Source organism: Phacochoerus africanus, chromosome 5, assembly GCF_016906955.1.
Source record: "Phacochoerus africanus isolate WHEZ1 chromosome 5, ROS_Pafr_v1, whole genome shotgun sequence".
NCBI classification, from domain to species: domain Eukaryota; kingdom Metazoa; phylum Chordata; class Mammalia; order Artiodactyla; family Suidae; genus Phacochoerus; species Phacochoerus africanus.
In genome coordinates, this window is record NC_062548.1 from 74096762 (window position 1) to 74109046 (window position 12285).

At 46.4% G+C, this 12285-nt stretch overlaps 1 protein-coding gene across 3 annotated transcripts in view; it reads left to right on the forward strand.

Annotated features, from left to right (window-relative positions):
* SFXN5 (sideroflexin 5) overlaps positions 1-12285 on the forward strand; it is a 133891-nt gene that overhangs the window by 18791 nt on the left and 102815 nt on the right. The gene's annotated exons all lie outside the window — the stretch shown is intronic.

Here is a 12285-nt window from a genome sequence, read left to right on the forward strand (position 1 = left end):
AAGATCTTCTAGGGCCTAAGAAATCCAGAAGGGCCATGAATGGGCCCTTCAGGCCCTCACTGGGTCCAGGCAGGTAGCTTACCAAGGCTGCCTGCATGGGGCCATGAGAAAGGAGAGGCACCAGGAGGAAAGGGTCTCTTATCCGAGCCCTTCCCCCCACACACTGAGGGGTTGTGGAGGTGGGGCAGGATCCCCCTTCTGTTGGACTCAGTCCGAAGACCATGGCTCACGTCTAGAAAACACTGCTTCTCTCCCGGGGCCCTTGGCTGGGGTCCTGTGGTGGTGGGGTGGCCACCCCAGCGGAGGCGATCTGGACAGGACCCTTTGCCTGTGAGGGCAGGAAGATAGTGGGGAACATGAAGAGGTGGCTCTGGAAGCCAGAGTTTCCAAATGTGGAAAGATTCTGGGCAGCTCGAGCCATCTGGTGACCCGGTTCTGGGGGGCATTCGCTCAGTCAATGGATAGACTCCTCTTCAGAGAGGTTTGCCGCTACTTGTTTGCCATGTATAATTGGCCAAGCTTTAAAAAGACTCCAACCCTTATATGTGTAATGAGGTGGAGCAAATTTTATGCACCGTAATTTCTCTTAAGAAAAAAGCTGTCTTTGTTCTAAAACTGTCTGAGCAAGTCTTCCGAGAAGGAGGGGGTTGGCCTGCTTGACAGAGCGGGAGGAATGATGTTTTTTGATCCTCCCGGGAGAGAGGAGAAAGGAAGAACAAGAGGGGAAAATGGTGGGAAGGGGAATAAGTAACCATGATGGACTGAAAAGCCAGTGGCTGGGGGCTCTTTTGAGACTGGTCCTGCGTGCTTGTGAAAGTTGTTGACACGCTGCACTGATGTCCCCTCCACCATCATTCCTATGACATTGTCATAAAATCTGCCTGGCTCATGAAAACTCTGCAAGAGCAAATTCTCTATCTCTCCAGTTTTTTGGTTTTTTTTTTTTTTTTAAGGGCCACGCTTGAGGCATATGAAGGTGCCCAGGCTAGGGGTACAATCCGAGCTATAGCTGCCAGCCTATATCACAGCCAAAGCAACGCAGGATCCAATCCACATCTTCAACCTATACCACAGCTCACAGCAAGGCTGGATCCTTAACCCACTGAGCGAGGTTAGGGATCAAACTTGCAACCTCATGGTTCCTAGTCGGATTTGTTCCTACCGAGCCACAGTGGGAACTCCCAAGAGTAAATTCTTTGGCGGGATCCCGAGGGGCTGTGAGTCTATTGTCAGTGGGCAGAGTGTGCAGGATTGGGCCTGGGGAAGGAAACCACTGGGACGTGGCAGAAGCCCCAGCTTTGTCTCCACATAGGTCATGGGATTGACTCTAGACCTCTAAGGGCAAGGCTGTACCAGCTGACATCTAAGTTACATTTAATTCTGAACTGAAAATGAAAGGGGGTTTGCTATTCTGAATTCAAAAATTACTTAAAGGAATGAATGGTTGACAGATTCTCATTCTGAAGGACATGGAAAACTAACTGAAATGGGATCACTAGTGTTGGCGTAGTAATCTGAAACTATGTTGGGTGGGTAAGACAAAAACAATCCGATGTTGTATTTGAGTTGGAAGTATCAACATGCACTCATGATTTACACACACAAACACATATTTCCCAATTTCCTGGCTCTGTTCACTGAAAGTGCCTAGAAGTAATGACATCCCAGTTACAAGGAACACACTTAGCACTCAGATCTTGGTTTCTAAATACTACGACTTACTAAAAGGACCCAGGGCTTCTTAGAGAAATGGCCAAATGCACACCTAAGGCAGAGAGTGTTGCTCTAGAAAGTAAGAAATTATTCATCGAATGAGGGAGACACGGGAACAGAAAGTGGCTACATTTGGGACAATCTGAGCATTAAGAAGAAGAGCAATGGATTATAAGACATTGAATAATAGTAAGAAGAAGTATCCATGGGTCCATAGTAAAACTAAAAATTGTGGGAGAGAGAAGCTCTTCCTTACAGAAGCATGTCAGCTAATAAATGTAGAAGGAAATAGACATTGTGTAATCCTCAGTGAAATAACTCATTTCGACCTGGATCCATTAATGGATGCTGTTTCCACAGAGTAAAATGTTGTTGGGAAACAGATTATTCTTCTGCTTTCAAATGAGTATCACCCCAAAGATTACTTAGCAATTGCAAGGGGAAAGGGTACCCTTAAAATGGAGAGCTTGCAGGACACCCCTTCAACCAGGTGACCAAACAGCATCATTAACAATGAAAAAAACCTAGCATTGTGTGAGTCCTGATGTGATGTGATGCTGGTAGTGATCACTAAAACCTGGAATATGTGAAAGTCTAAAACTGAAAATAAAAACTCACCTGCAAGAAATAATCACAATCAACATTCTGGTATATGCGTATGTACAAAATTAGGATGGTTTTTATAATGTGCATCTATATGTGTCTACAGCTCGCTCTCTCTCTGCATGGACAGTCCTCAACTTAAGACAGTTCTATTTATGATTTAGGGACTTTACGATGGTGTGAAAGCAATACACGTTCAGTAGAAATCACACTTCGAATTGTGATTTTGATCATATGGTGGGCTCGTGATATGTGTGTTCTGACCCTCTCTCGTGAGGCTGGGCCATGACAGCCGCAGCTCCCAGTCAGTCACATGATCACGAGGGGACACCACAAGACACTTAAAATCATTCCGTACCCGTACAACCCGTCTGTTTTTCACTTTCAGTATAGTAGTCAATGAATTACATGAGACATTTTATTGTAAAATAGCCTCTGCGAGAGATGATTTTGCCCAGTTGTGGGCTAATGTAAGTGTTCTCAGCACGTGTTAAGTTAAGCTCAGATGGAGTTCCCGTCGTGGTGCAGTGGTTAACGAATCTGACTAGGAACCATGAGGTTGCGGGTTTGATCCCTGCCCTTGCTCAGTGGGTTAAGGATCCGGCGTTGCCGTGAGCTGTGGTGTAGGTCGCAGACGTGGCTCGGATCCCACGTTGCTGTGGCTCTGGCGTAGGCCGGTGGCTACAGCTCCAATTCTACCCCTAGCCTGGGAACCTCCACATGCCGCGGGAGCGGCCCAAGAAATAGCAAAAAAGACCAAAAAAAAAAAAAAAAAAAGTTAAGCTCAGCTGAGCTATGATATTTGTTAGGTTACATGTACTAAGTGCATTTTCAACTTGAGATGTGATATTTCCACGTATAGTGGATTTCTCAGGATGAACCCCATCATAAATAGAGGAGGATCTGTGTCTGTGTATTGTGAGTGTGTGTGTGTATATATACATATACATAAATATATGTATATTTAAAATTGTGATCTATGTGTACATGATATATATTGCTTTTTCCGTGTAGCATGTTGTGAGCATTTTTCCTCATCCTTAAATGTTTCAAGATGTGTTTCATAACTGCATAGGAATCCATCATGTGGTTATTTTATAACTTAATCATTTGCACTATTGACCATTTTGGTGGCTTTGTCTTTTGCCATTATCAATAATATTTATATCTACAAGCAATAGATATCCTTGTACATAAATTCCCCATGTTTCTCTTTATTTCCTTTGGATCAGTTCCTTGGAATGGAATTTCTGAATGAAAGGCATTTTAAGGCTTTTGATGTATATTGCCAAATTGTCCTGCAAATTGTACCAGCTCGTACCTAGACAGTATTAGTTTATGCTCTCAATAGCAGTGAGGAAGGGCGTCCATTTAAATGCATTCTAGATAGCATCAGATAGTCTAATTTTAAAAAATTTAGTGGAATTTTTATCTTAAAAATACCCAAATGTCAGTACCCTTCTACACTTCAAGTTTTTGCCCATCTGCATACATTTTTGGCATACTTATTACATTGAACATAGGCTTTTTTTTTTTCTTTTTTCATCTATTTCCAAGTCTTTATAATTTTAGGAAATCCAGTCTTACAGTATAAATAACTGTCCCTGTTAGATTTTAGGTCTAACAGGTAGGTAGTTTCCTATTTTACTTTCCTGCAAAAATAGTCTCAGGTATATCACTTTTCACTTCTGCTAAATGTATTTTTTAGAAGAAAATTCCCAGTAGTAAGGTATCCAGACTGGAGACCATGATTATTTTTTATAGTTCCTGGGGTAGCTGTACAGATTTATTTTTTTCTTTCTTTCTTTCCTTTTCTTTTTCTTTTTGTCTTTTTGTCTTTTTTTAAGGGCCGCACCTGCAGCATAGGGAAGTTGCCAGGTTAGGGGTCTAACTGGAGCTATAGCTGCCGGCCTACACCACAGTCACGGCAATGCCAGATTCAAGCCACGTCTGCAATCTACACCGCAGCTCATGGCGACGGTGTGGATCCTTAACCCACTGAGCGGGGGTGTGGATCGAACCCAAATCCTCGTAGATACTAGTCTGGTTCATTACCACTGAGCCACAATGGGAACTCCCTGGACAGATTTATTTTCTAAAGGGCTATACCACCTGTCTGCTGCAAGAATTGTATCAGTTTACTTACATCAGTGCCCTGAAGGTGACCAGAGGTCACCTGCAGGGAAACCTCAGAGCCTCTCCACTTGTGTCCCTGCTTTCCCCTTCCCTTGAGAGGGCAGCTTGTGGCTGGTGGGACCCAAGAACCAGTCTAGCGCAGATAACTCTGTGGATCCTGGAACTGCCAGGAGGGAGCAAGAAGGGGCTTAGGAAGGCCAGGGGAAGACCAGAGAAGTACTCGAGACTGCCTGCATAGAAATCATTAGCTTTGGCCCCCAAGTTCCCACCACTAGAGAGCCACAAAGGAATGGTTCAAGCTGTGGCTGCAGACAAGGTAAAAACGCATGTGTTCTTTTTTATGGCTGAGTAGTATTCCATTGTGTATATGTACCAATCTTCTTAATGCATTCATTTATTGGTGGACATTTAGGTTGTTTCCATGTCTTGGCTACTGTGAATAGTGCTGTAGTGAACATAGGGGTGCATGTATCTTTTTCAATGAAAGCTTTATCCAGATATATGCCCAGGAGTGGGATTGCTGGATCATATGGTATTTCTATATCTAGTTTTCTTTTTATCCCTTTTTTATTTTTTTTTAATTTTTTGTCTTTTTAGCTGTTTCTTGGGCCGCTCCCGCAGCATATGGAGGTTCCCAGGCTAGGGGTTGAATCGGAGCTGGAGCCACCGGCCTACGCTGGAGCCACCGGCCTACACCAGAGCCACAGCAACGCGGGATCCGAGCCGCGTCTGCAACCTACACCACAGCTCACGGCAACGCCGGATCCTTAACCCACTGAGCAAGGGCAGGAACCAAACCCGCAACCTCATGGTTCCTAGTCGGATTCGTTAACCACTGCGCCACGACGGGAACTCCTCTGTATCTAGTTTTCTGAGGAACCTCGATACAGTTTTCCATAGTGGTTGTACCAATTTACATTCCCACCAACAGTGTAAGAGGATTCCCCTTTCTCCATAATGGAACACTACCCAGCCATAAAAAAGAACAAAATAATGCTGTTTGCAGCAACATGGATGCAACTAGAGATTCTCATACTAAGTGAAGTTGGAAAGAGAAAGACAAATACCATATATATCACTTATATGTGGAATCTAAAATAGGGCACAGATGAATCTCTCTGTAGAACAGAAACAGACTTGTGGTTGCCAAGGGGGAGGGGGAGGGATTGTGATGAACTGGAATTTGGGGTTAGTAGATGCAAACTATTACATTTAGAGTGGATAAGCAATGAGGTCCTACTGCATAGCACAGGGAACTATATCCAGTCACTTGTGACAGACCATGATAGAAGATAATATGAGAACAAGAATGTGTGTGTGTGTGTGTGTGTGTGTAACTGGGTCACTTCGGTGTGCAGCAGAAATTGACAGAATGTTGTGAATCAACTATACTTCAATTTAAAAAAGAAGAAGAAGAAGAATGCCCGGCTCTGCCCTTGGCAAATTCAAGGCTGGCCCAGGTGAGAGCCATCAGATACTGAGCCACAGGACAGATCTCAGGGCCCCGACCCTCCTCCCACCCCCAGGGCCCCCCACCAGCTCCGTTCCCTCAAGCACAGCCCTACTCTTCTGCTTGCTTATTTATTTCCCCCTGATCACTGGCACTCCTTTTTTTTTTTTCCTCCCACCCCGCTTTTAAAAGTTCTGCAAGCTTGGGACTCCTACTAAACTTTTGAGTTTGCATGAAATGCCCATGTTTCGATTATACCCACTTTTGCTAAACATACTGTCCAGTTTCTCCAAGTCAGGCTGGGCTCGGCTTTGAGTAAGAGTAAAGAAAGCCCTTCTTTTCTGTACCCAGAGTGCCTGGTCCCCATGGGCATTGGCTTTGCAGGCGTAGGCATTGCTGTGATTTCTCTGGAAGATCATTCATTCTCTCCGTTACCCTCATGAGGCCAGGAAATGGCCCAGAGTTGGGATGGAGGGGACTTGTGGCTCCTCAGGGCCACCCACCCACCCTGTGACCCTGGGCACTGAAATGCCCTTCCCACTTGGGGCCCCAACAGTCTCAGAGAAAGGAATATGCCCACTCGGTCCTGTCACATACACACATGGGAGGGTATTCTTATCCATGACCTGTGTGAACCGGGCATATCTCTTGGAATCCAGGGATTCTGTAAAACCAGCATCACCATCAAGGGAGTCTGGTCTGCTCATTTTGGAACCTGGATCCTGAACCTTGACCATACACTTCACCTCTTCCCCCAGCAGCCTCAGGCATTCATTTGTGTTAAAAATCGTTCTGCAGAGATACCCCAAACCAGTCCCCTGCTACCTACACTTCATAGTCTCTGGCAGAAAACATGGGCACGTGGCAGTAGGGGGTCAAGGACCTCAGAGAAGGGCAAACCAAATGTTCAGAAGATGGAGGGAGCATTTCTGGAAGATTCCTGGAGAAGATGGTCCTGAGCCGTGAAGAATGGCTGGGGATGTTGACAGACTGTTGGAGAGGAAGGGTGTCCTGGTGACTTGAACAGTAGAGGCAAGATCGGGAAGTGGGGAGTTCCCATGGTGGCTCAGCGAAAATGAAACTAACTAGTATCCATGAGGACGAAGGTTTGATCCCTGGCCTCACTCAGTGGGTGAAGGAGCTGGTGTTGCTGTAAGCTGTAGTATAGACGCAGCTCAGATCTGGCATTGCTGCAGCTATGGTATAGGCCGGCTACTATAGCTCCGATTTAACTCCAAGCCTGGGAATCTACATATGCCCAGGGTGCGGCCCTGAAAAAGAAAATTTAAAAAACTTAAAAAAAAAAGATCTTAAAAAAAAAAAAAAGATCAGGAGGTAGGAACCTGCAGGTACCATCTGGAGAGGGGTTGGTCCTTTCTCAGGAGGTGGGTGAGAGGTTTCTGGGTACTCCTCACATCCTGGCCAAGTGCCATCGCTCCTGTCATACAGTTAACATATTAAATGTTATTATAAGAAATTAAGTAATTTAAATACTTAAATAATTTAAATCATTTTGACAGCCTACCTTAGCCAAGCAGGGATTATACTCTGTCTGTGTTTAGCTTGGGGAGTGGGCTCTAGTGTCCTCCTTTCCTCCCCAAAAAGATCAGTTTTGCTTCTTCTTCTTTCTTTTTTTTTCTTTTTTCTTTTTTTTTTTTTTGTCCTTTAGGACATATGGAAGTTCCCAGACTAGGGGTCGAATCGAAACTGCAGTGCCAGGCTACACCACAGCCACAGCAACGACAGATCTGAGCCGTGTCTGCGACCTATACCACAGCTCACGGCAACACCAGATCCTTATCCCACTGAGAGAGACCAGGGATCCAACCTGTGTCCTCATGGATACTAGTCAGATTCATTACCACTGAGCCAAAGTGGGAACTCCAAGATTAGTTTTGCTTCTGATGACTTTCCTTGTCGTTCTCTTTTGTGCCTTCCATTCCTGTGTCCCACCATCCCCATTCCTGTCTGGCCGGGTCTTCTGCCCTCTCTGCTGCCACCCTAACACTCCACGCCCACCTCTGCTTCCTTCTGCTCAGGGCCTTGGGGTGGATCTCTGTTCACATTCTCTCCCCAGGAGCAGACCTCCCAGGTGCCTGTTTCCACAGGGACCTTCCGGAGACCATGCCTCATCGAATACAAGGAGAGGAGTTCCCGTCGTGACTCTGGTTAACGAATCCGACTAGGAACCATGAGGTTTCGGGTTCCATCCCTGGCCTTGCTCAGTGGGTTAAGGATCCAGCGTTGCCGTGAGCTGTGGTGTAGGTTGCAGACGTGGCTTGGATCCTGCGTTGCTGTGGCTCTGGGGTAGGCTGGCGGCTACAGCTCCGATTCAGCCCCTAGCCTGTGAACCTCCATATGCCGTGGGAGCGGCCCTAGAAGAGGCAAAAAGACAGAAAAAAAAACAAACAAACAAGGAGAGACCCTTGTGGTGAGACTTTCAGGCAGGTGAGCCAGAGGCAGGCAGGCCAGTGATGGAATCTGGGAAGCAACAACTTAGACCATCCCTCCCCCCAGCCCGGGGCTCCAGAGCAGGGCCTGCAGCCTTGTCTCCAGGCCAGCTGGGCCCCTCTCCATCTTTGCATTCAGAGTCTGGCTGCCTGTTTGTTCCCGGTTGAAAAAGACTTCCTGCAGAATTCATGCTGCCACTGACCTCCAGCTTTCCCCAGGCCCAAGGCTTTCCCATCCAGCCTCACAACGCCTAAGGGCAAGGAGGGTTTCCTCCTACCCCTCCAGTCCCCCTGAAAACAGCCCCCTTCTCTGCAGGGAGGCATCCAGCTCGTAAATCAGCCTGTCCTCAGGGACTGCTCAAGAAAGTGGCCTGGGGTCTTGCCTGTCCTATAGCCTGGCCACGCTGAGGCCCAGAGGCAGAAAAGCACATGCCAGCTTCCCTGAGTCCTGCATTCTCAGACTTGTCTGGAGAAACAAGTTTTGGTTCTTTCTCAATCCATGCCAAGATCAGGGCTCTTTGGAAGCGTCCTTTTGGGGCAGGAGGCCTCCCTTTGAAGACTGTGTCAAATGAGATGGAACCTGGCCAGATTGTTAGAGGAACTTGGGAGGATCTCTGTTAAGTGGGAAAATAATGAGAACTCAGGGCCATTCACCATTCAGGGTGGAAAGTGGGGCATTCATTGTCGGGGCAGAGGCTGCGGCGGGGAGTAAGCAAACTGGGGCAGGGGACCTCGGCCCATCTCTGGGAGGCTTTGGCGGGGTTGTAGGGACAGCAAGGGTCTGACTAAAGTCTGTGTTCAAATACTGAAGCGCTCACTTTCTGTGTGATCTGAAGCAAGTTAAAACAAACGATGTGAAAAACCAGCATGTTAAATCTAGAAGGAAAGTCATCACCTTTGCAGTGGTAGCTCCGTGATATGTTTACTGGTGATTACAAATTTGTGTGTGTACTTTCAATTTTTCGGACATTTTCTCTAAAACACCATGGACTGCTAGTAAAACTGGAAAAAAAACAAATCCACAAAGCTATCTCTCCTTTGGAAACCAAACAGATTCTGGAAAAGAATTCAGGGATTGATGTGCATGTATTTGAAAGGGGAGGGGCAGTACTTTTCAGCAGTCAGGCTGCTCCCAAGTAAGAAGACTTCCTGGCCCCCTGGCTGCCCTGGGTTACACCAGCGCTGGCCGCAGGTACTTCACACAAGACGGCCCGGTGGGGCAGGGATGGCCCAGCTGGCTTGTATGGACTGGCAGTTAGCTTTGCTGTTACAGTACAGGAGGTGGCTGTTGGATTCCCATCCTATGAGGCTACTGTCAGCCTGCTCAGCAAATGCCTCATGGAATGCCTCCCCGGGGCTGCATCCTGCCTTTAGATCAGGGGGTTCTACTTAGGTCTCTCTGCACTGCCATCCTCAGCCAGCTTTGTCCCTCAGTCACAGGGGAACAGGGTGGCTTCCCTGGGTTTCTTCCCCCATGATGAGCATTCCTGATGCCTGGGTTCCTTATCTGACCTTGACATAGGCTGCCTTCTGCCACTGTTGACTATTTATTGTTGATTTTTTTTGTCTTTTTTTTTTGCTATTTCTTTGGGCCACTCCCAGGCTAGGGGTCCAATCGGAGCTGTAGCCACCGGCCTACGCCAGAGCCACAGCAACGCGGGATCCGAGCCGCGTCTGCAACCTACACCACAGCTCACGGCAACGCCGGATCGTTAACCCACTGAGCAAGGGCAGGGACCGAACCCGCAACCTCATGGTTCCTAGTCGGATTCGTTAACCACTGCGCCACGACGGGAACTCCCTTATTGTTGATTTTTTGAGATACACCATACATATAACAAAATACACAAATCCTAAGGGTAGGGCTTATGGGATTTTGACATGTTTATACCAAGGGAACCACTAGTCAGATCAAGACGTTGACCTTTCCATTATTCTAGAGGGTTCCCTCATGCCCTTTCCAAGTCAGGATCCCCCACCCAAAGTTAACACCGTAATGACCTCTAGCACCATGGGTGGGTTTTGCCTGTTTTTTTTGCATTTTACATATACTTTTTTTATGCCTGCCCTTTCTTGGCTTCGTATTATGTGCATCAGCCTTCTATTACTGTGTAACAAATCACCCCAAAATTGAGTGGCTTAAAGCAGCAAGAGTCAATTCTTTTGCTCACTGATCTTCGGTGTGGGCAGGGCTTTTTTTTCGAGGAGGTGGTTTGTTGCTGCTCCGTGCAGCCTCGGCTATGGCAGCTTGGCTGGAGGGACCATTTCAAGATGGCTCACTTTCATGGTGGGCAAGTTGGTGCTAACCATTAGCTGGTGGCTTAGCTGGAGCCGTGGGCCAGGCCCTCAGGTCTTATCCACATGGGTCTCTCTGTAGCCTACATGAAGATGGTGGCTGAGTTCCAAGAGAGTGACCCTCCAAGAGAAGTGGTATTTTTATAATCTAGCCTCACCTTGGCCATCCTCCATCAGTCGACAAAGGCCTGCTCAAGATCAAGGGGAGGGGACATGGATTCTACCTCTGGATGAGGATGTGGGAAAGTTCTAGAAAAACATGGGGGATGGGAGATATTGGGGTGGCAATTTTTGGAAAATAAATCCTGCCATGTTATATTTGTGAGATTCAACCACATTGTAACATGCATTTGTGGTTTGCTATTTGAATTGCTGTCTAATTCTTCATTGTGTGAATATACCACAATTTACTTATCCAGTCCACTACTGACATTTGAATTGTTTGGAGTTTGGGGCTATTTGAAGAGTGCCACGATGACCATTCTTATACAAATCTTTTGGAGTCAAAGGCTGCCTTCTATTACTATTGCTGTCTCTTTAGCTTTTAAGATTTAAAAAACCTGGAGTTCCCATCGTGGCACAGTGGTTAACGAATCCGACTAGGAACCAAGAGGTTGCGGGTTCAGTCCCTGCCCTTGCTCAGTGGGTTAACGATCCGGCGTTGCCGTGAGCTGTGGTGTAGGTTGCAGACGCGGCTCGGATCCTGCGTTGCTGTGCCTCTGGCGTAGGCTGGCGGCCACAGCTCCGATTCAACCCCTAGCCTGGGAACCTCCATATGCCGTGGGAGCGGCCCAAAGAAATAGCAAAAAGACGAAAAAAAAAAAAAGATTTAAAAAATCATGCAATTCTTGGAGTTCCCATTGTGGCTCAGTGGTTAATGAATCCGACTAGGAACCATGAGGTTGCGGGCTTGATCCCTGGCCTTGCTCAGTGGGTTAAGGATCCTGCGTTGCGGTGAGCTGTGGTATAGGTCGCAGATGCGGCTCGGATCTGGTGTTGCTGCGGCTGTGGTGTAGGCCAGCAGCTACAGCTCCAATTAGACCCCTAGCCTGGGAACCTCCATATGCTGCGGGAGTGGCCCTGGAAAAAGGCAAAAGACAAAAAACAAAACAAAAAAAACATGCAATTCTTTATTCTTTTATTTTTTCTTTCCCCGCCCGTTACTGTAGCCATATATATTTTAGTATATACATCTCTGCTAGTGTTTTTTATTTAAAAAAAATTTTTATTATAGCCAATTTACAATGTTCTGTCAATTTCTGCTGTACAGCAAAGTGACCCAGTTATACATATATATATATACATTCTTTTTCTCACATTATCCTCCGTCATGTTACACCACAAGTGATTAGATGTAGTTCCCTGTGCTATATCTGCTAGTGTTTTTTAAATGTTGAAAAGAAATTATATAAGTATTACATAAATATGTTTTCTTTATAACAACTACCAATATTGCAATTAAGATTGAAGTCCTTTCTGAGACTGCTTGCCAAGTCTGGGCCCTTTCTTCCTACCCCAAGGTAACCCCTGTCACCAGTTTGGTGGGTCTCCTTCTTGAGTTTTTCATGCATTTACTCACACAAATATTCTCATGGGAAATTTTGTTTTCCGTGTGTGTGTGTGTGTGTGTGTGTGTGT